Source organism: Oryza sativa, chromosome 11 (genome assembly GCF_034140825.1).
Source record: "Oryza sativa Japonica Group chromosome 11, ASM3414082v1".
Classification (NCBI taxonomy): domain Eukaryota; kingdom Viridiplantae; phylum Streptophyta; class Magnoliopsida; order Poales; family Poaceae; genus Oryza; species Oryza sativa.
In genome coordinates this window covers 9,337,143-9,343,854 of record NC_089045.1, presented here as the reverse complement: position 1 = coordinate 9,343,854, position 6,712 = coordinate 9,337,143, and the positions used below count along the sequence as shown (strand labels likewise).

Sequence of the window (6,712 nt, the reverse complement as noted above, 5' to 3'; positions counted from 1 at the left end):
AATTTCATGCAGAATAACTACACTCCTTCCATTATGTATATGTTTTCCATGAATGCAATTTGATTTTTGGATATAATGTATACCATTATGCTATTTAGTCTGTTCATAAACACCTTTTGTTATGATTTTGAAACTCACATTCAGCAAGCAAAAAGGTCTATATTTCTGAATTTGGGCTGCATTTTTAATCTTTGGTATACAAGTGTGATTATTCCATAATTCAATCTCTCAATATATAGACATCCCCTGTGAAAATCATTGATCGTTTCAAGGAGATCAGATTTGATCTGTTCCCAGAACTTCATATAGAACTTTCTAGGTATCCCATCAGGACCAGGGGCTTTGTTCTGTTTCAAATAAAAAACTATGTTCTTTACTTCGTCTAGAGTGAAGGGTTCAATCAGCATCTTCCTATTTGCCTCTAAAAGTTCTGTAATCCCTTCACAGTTGAGAGATACTGAACTTTCTTTTGAGTGACCAAACAATTCCTTGGAAAAGTTAGTTATGTATTGCACCTGGTTTTCTTGACCCTCAATTACCCCTTTCCTCCTGTGTTAGTGAGTGTATTTGATTTTTCCTTTTCCTGTCATTTGCCTTTGCATGAAAATACATTGTGTTACAATCTATTTCTAAAGTTTCCTTTTTCCTTATTTGAAACCATTTCATTTTGTAATAATAAATTACCAGTATATACTTTGGATGTAATAATTACTAGCATCATATACAAAACATTTATTTCATTTCATACATTGCAGATGGATAGAAGATGGATGTATAAAAGTGATCGATTGAGCATAGAGTGTTGTAGAGCAATACAAGAACAGAACAAACAATGAATGGATGACTTGTCCATGCTTTGATTGTAAGAATGACAAGATGTTCAAGAGTAGTGCTAGAATACACACACATCTGATATGTCGGGCTTCAGGATGGTTACTGATGTTGGATCAAGCATGGAGAGCAAGAGCTAGAGAATATTGGGGTTGGAGCAGCGGCGGTATGAACGAGGAAGAACACGAAGATGATATGTTTGTTTAGTCCCCATTGGGTGGTGTTCGGGTCGATGACGATACTGAGACTCATCGAGCAATGTTGTGTGATGTTGAGGACCCATCTTACAACGAGAGAGACTACGAGAAGTTTACCCGGCTGGTGAATGATTCCGAGACACCTCTGTATGATGATGTGCAGCAAAGCACATGAAGTTATTTGCGACCTTGGATCTAGATATGATAGGGGTGACTGGGCGAGTGGATAAGGGTGCTCGGCTCGCCCGGTTCGGCTTGGTTTTGTGTGGGTGTCAGTATTTAAATTAACCGGTACATATAATATGTTATAGGTATTGGTTAAACCGGTATCTATAGTAATATTGGTGTCGGTTTTTCCTATTGAATTAGCACCTATAGTCCTCACAGGTGCAGGTTCTATATTTTTTCATTGTCTGGAGGAGAGAAAATGTCTATAGGTGCCGATTTTAATAGGAAAAACCTCGGGTCGATACCTGTGAAAGTTTTGGCGTTGACTAGTTTTACCTCCGCGCCAAAAAAAAATGACGTCGAACTAGGGATTCATTCTAGCAAAATAAGAGCCTTATTTTTTCGCTTATGCTTATGCTTATCAGTCAAAATTTAAATTTTTAACCTTGAATTTGAAATTGATTTTGAGGTTTTTTTTGGAAAAAGTACGAATTACCCCCCTCAACTATTGTGGTTGACCGAATTACCCCCTCAAACTCGAAAACCTAACATTTTACACCCCTCAACTATTGAAATCGGACAAATAACCCCCTTGACTCAATCCGGAGTGGTTTTGGTCCTACGTGGCATACGCGTGCTAGTCCAGTCAGCAATTCATTAAAAAAGTCGGTGGGGCCCACTGTCAGGTCTCTCCCCTCCTATCTCTCTCCACCACCAGCGCAGCCATCTCCACCATGCGCCGAGCGGCCACCGCACGGATTACACCGCTTCCTCTCCCACCATCCACCTCCTCCTCGTCCTCATCCACCACCTCGCCGCCGCCACGCTCGTCGCCCTCGTCAACCCCTCGCCCTTCGCCAGCAAGCGGAGGCGCCTCGACGTCGAGGAACGGGAGCCAGTTCTGCCTACTTCATCGGAGCCGGAGTGGTGACATCCCCGCGCCGTCCGTGGTGGCATCCTCCCCCACCAGAAGCACCTGTGCTTCCAGCGCCACGCTCGTCCGCAGCGGCCGACCGCCATCGCCCACGGCCACCAGCATCTTTGCCGTCGCCGCTAGTCTCCCTTTCAATCTCTTGCGTTGATTTCATTATTTCCTGATATATAATTGGTACTTTGCGAATCAATTCATGGTTGCATGTTACGATCTTACTTTGATAGCACTGGATTTGGTTCTTGGCCGATCTCTAGCTGGAGCCTGGATAGATCATGGTAGGATGGTTTTTGTTTGACGGGGGATCGAGTCGGCGGCGTCCATGGACTGCGTGGTACAGATCGTGATGCAAGTGGTCCTAAGGAGCATTTGTAGGTTGCATGAAGTCTTCGGCATGGCGATGGAGCTCGGCGCGGCGATCCTCACTATGGTGTGGTTCTCCAGCATGGCTGCCGCGCCATCCTGCGCCACCCCTAGCGCGTACCATTGCGGCCGCAAGGCGCACTGTCACAGCCTGAATTTTCGTTTCAGGATTTATAAATTATTTAATAAATTATTAATAGAATATATATTAAATGTTCATTAATTTACAAGTGAAGTTAAATGTGGGAAATAAAATTTCCTAAATATAAAGCATGGCTGGATTTAATTTTTATTAAATTCTCCATAATTAATTATACTCTCTGGAATTTTCTTGGATTTTTCAGAGCTCAATTATTAATTTTAATAATACAAAGAACAGTTTAGCAATTATTTAAATAATAAATTAATCATTAAATGATCTGGATATTATTATATTAAATACTTTGAGTGTCCAAGGATGTTCAAGATTTTTCTTGGAATTATCTGAGCATTGGAAGTATTTTTAACAGTTGAAAGATCATCTCATTGGTTAATTTATTTGGAAAAGCAATAAAATCATCCTTCCTAGTCTTGGGCCGAATTCAGCCCATTCTCTCCCTTCCTCTCAGCCCGGACGAAAGTCTAGTTTACCTCCCTATCGCTACAGTACTCTATCTTCAACCTCCAGACAGAGCCAGAGCCGAGCCGTGCCGTGCCCTACTGCCGCCGCCTCCTCCCACCAATCCGGCCTCCTCGTTGCTCCTTTTTCCAAATTAGTTGCGGGAATGGAATCCTCTCAAGCTCCTCTTCCTTTTCCCCAAGAAATCCCCAAAAGTTCTATGGAAATCCTTTCCAATTTCGCGGTTCAATTTTTCCTTACTCCGGCGAGAACCCTAGACTTTCCCGAGTATTTCCCGTCGATTTGGGCCCGGATCCGAGCTCCCGTGCCTATATAAAGGACCCCCTAGTCGTCCTCTACCTATCCCCTCAAGTCCCGTCTTCCGCCGTCGCCGGAATCGCTCTCCCCGCGCTCTCCTTCTCTCTCCAAGCGCCGGCAACGCTCCAGCCGCACCGTTCGTCGTCGTCCGTCGTCGCTTTCGGTCGCCGCTGCCGCCGTTGGGTTCGCAAGAAGGAGAGGAAGACCGGCCTCCACTTCCCCGACGCCGAAGATCTCTGGAAGTACCTCGCCGACGCGAATCCAAGCTTCGCCGCCTCCGGCCGCCGCTCCAGCAGCCGTGCGCCGTCGCCTAGGCCGTCGCCCTCCTGTCCCGCCATCTCCATCGGCTCCGCAAGGTCGAGCTCTACCCCGTCCACCGGTTCCCCACCGCCGAGTCTCGTTGGAAGTCGCTGTCACCGTGAAGGCCGAGTTCGCCGCCTCGGTTTGATCTCCGGCCGAGCGTCCTCGCCGTGAACCAGTGGGTTGCCGCCGTCTTTTGATCTACAGCCGCCGTTCGCCGTCGTCCCGGCTGTCCCTGGTCTGAGCTGCTCCCTCCTTCGGCATCGCAGCACCAAGACGAAGGCCGGCCACCCCTCCGTTGTCGCCGAAGGTCGCTGGAAAGCCGTCGCCACCGTGGACAGTACATCGCCACCGTCGTCCGATCTCATCGCTGGCCATCTCCTTCGCCGTTCATCGCTGCGTAAGTGTTGGTAAGCATCGCCGTTGCCTCCTCTTTCTCCCGGTGCCCTCCGTTTGCATTATTGTGTTGTGGTTCGCCGGCAACCGCCGCTCCTATGCCATTCACCGGTGTAGATTTTTTTCCTAGGGTCGTAATCCAATCTAATCTAATCCGTTGTTTGTCTAGCGTCGTCATCGTCGACCCTCCCTCTCCGATCGCTTTGGTTCGGTGTGACTTCTATCCGTGTCCCCTCGGGTTAGGTTTCAATCCCTCGGTCGTGTCACCGCCGCTGTTGCTCTAACCTTAGCGCAGCCGCTGCCGCCGGTGCTTTGTTGCCGCCGCGTCGCTGTTTAGCCGCTGTACGTCGCCGTCGTGCTGCTGCTGCATGTGTGCCACCGTAACCGCTGTTGTGCCGCTGCCGTGTGCACCGCTTGTCGTATCGCTGTGTCGCTAGCTGCTGCCCTAGCGTCGCCGCTACACTAGCTGCCTAGTCGCCGCCATGCCGCTCCCTGCCACACCCGTGCTGCTGCTGTTGTGCATTGCCGCTTGCCGCTAGCTGTCGTTGGGCCGCTACTTGTGCATGCCAAGTCGCCGCCGTCCCACTACCGCAGCTACCGAGCCACTTGCTGTCGTGCCGTGCTGTCGCTGTTGTGCCGTGTCGCAGCTGTGTGCCGCTTAAACCTAGCCGCGCGCTTTAGCCCGTTGCTCGGTAGTCGAGTTGTCTAGTCGTAGGTGCATCTCTAGGTACCTACCGGCCTATCGTTTGCCGTACCGGGGCTTTACCGTGAATCATGTCTAGCTCACCGGTTTAGTTGTAGCCGTTGTTGAGTTGTTCGCTCGTTTGTTCAAACGAGGTGTCCCCGTGCTTCGTTCGTTCATCCATGTTGAGTCGTCCTTTAGTTTAGAGCCGTTCAGAGCCGCCGGTTCCGTTTGCCGGTTTCGGTTGATCATTTGGGTGATTCCGTATCACGTAGAATTGACTCGTTGAGTTGGTATCTCGTGAGGTTTGCTTGCAAGATTAATCTCAGCCGTCCAAAATCAATATAAATCCGTTCCCTCTTTTCAGTGGCATATTATTTCTTTTTAATATATGTCATCTACCAAATATAATCTAATCTTTTCCGGAGGTTGTTTTAATCTTTTATCTCAGTTATAAATCATTTGTAAACGGTTTAATTAATTTGGAATAGTCTTTTCTCTAATAGGTTTAATTGGAATTAAATATTGTAAGTTCATAATTAATTCATATGAAATCGGAATGAGGCCGTTCAAGTCTCATAATTCATCTAAAATCATGATCTACATGTTTATTTACTTTATATATATATATTGTTCATTTGGTTTTTATTAGTCTTTTTCCTCGTTTGCGTGTTAGCTTGTCGTTTTCGTCGTTTGGAAGGTTCGCGTGTGCGTCGGAAGTATTCAAGAAGATTAATTGAAGACTCATTATTGCAAGACAAGTCACACAGATCCCAAACATAATTCCTTTGAGCATGTTGATCCTATATTTAAATTCTCTATTTATTACAATTGTGCATTTGTTTTTGAATGTCACTGGGTGGTGTGGACTTATTCCTTTGTTATGGCCAATTTGCATTGATTACTCTATTCCTTGATACCTTGGGTTATTATAATTTGACTAGTTGAGCTTTATATATTGGTTCAGCTAGATGTTAGACATAATTGCTTAGCCATGCTTAGAAACATTAGCACACAATTGGGATAACTAATGTTTCACTATTACTTAATGATGGATATTTAATGATAGCTCATGATGGTTAATCGTGATTGGTTAATTAATTAATTTGCCAACTAAAACTTGATAATGGTGGGTTGTGAGCACATGGTTTTGATGGTCGTGCTCATGACAATTAAGGACCAGTTCACGAGTTTCGGTTGTGAAACATTAACCGTGCCAACCACAAGCCAGCATGGGCAACGGCTTTACCTTTTGTATAGCATGGTTCATTGCGGAGCACCAGACTGAGAAGTGGCGGAGATAAGCCCACGGGGGTCGCTGGGGAGTCCATGCCTTGTCTATAAGGGGGTGATTATGATCCAGGAACGGTGCACTGTGGTGGATTGTGTTATGCGAGGGGTACTGTCACAGCTCCTTTCCGAGGTACCGTGGTGGTATTGAGGCGCATGGTGACATGTTGTGGGGCTGTGTCTTGTGGGTACAGTGGTACACTTTTGGCCAGAGTAAAACTATTCGAATAGCCGTGCCCGCGGTTATGGGCGGGTCGAACAATGTCTTTCGTGATTAGTCTCACACTTCTCACCATAATAAATGATGCTATAATTGGTAATAATTTGATTAGCTCCTGGTTTGGAATGGTACATTCCTGGTTTGGAGATAGATCTGTACAGCCGGGTATGGTTGTTCAGGATGGTTGGGCCTGTGCAGCATGGGTGTGTTGTTCAATGTTGATTAATATTGATGATTAATTACTCTATTGTTTTACAATTCTCAAATGTTTGCTAAATGCTGCTTTTGCAAATGAGCCCTATATTATGCCATTCTTTGTATCCTTGTGCACTTGCATACTTGCTGTGTGGCTTGCTGAGTATGTCATATGCTCACCTTGCAATAATCAATCAAACCTTAGTTGAAGACAAGTTGCGAA

General features: G+C 46.1%; 1 long non-coding RNA gene across 1 annotated transcript; it reads left to right on the top strand.

Annotated features, from left to right (window-relative positions):
- The first annotated feature begins 3,188 nt into the window (after positions 1 to 3,188).
- LOC136353894 (uncharacterized) lies at positions 3,189 to 5,693 on the top strand. Its single transcript, XR_010737405.1, has 2 exons — positions 3,189 to 4,116; positions 5,461 to 5,693. It is a non-coding gene; the product is annotated as an uncharacterized lncRNA (long non-coding RNA).
- Positions 5,694 to 6,712: the final 1,019 nt, after the last annotated feature.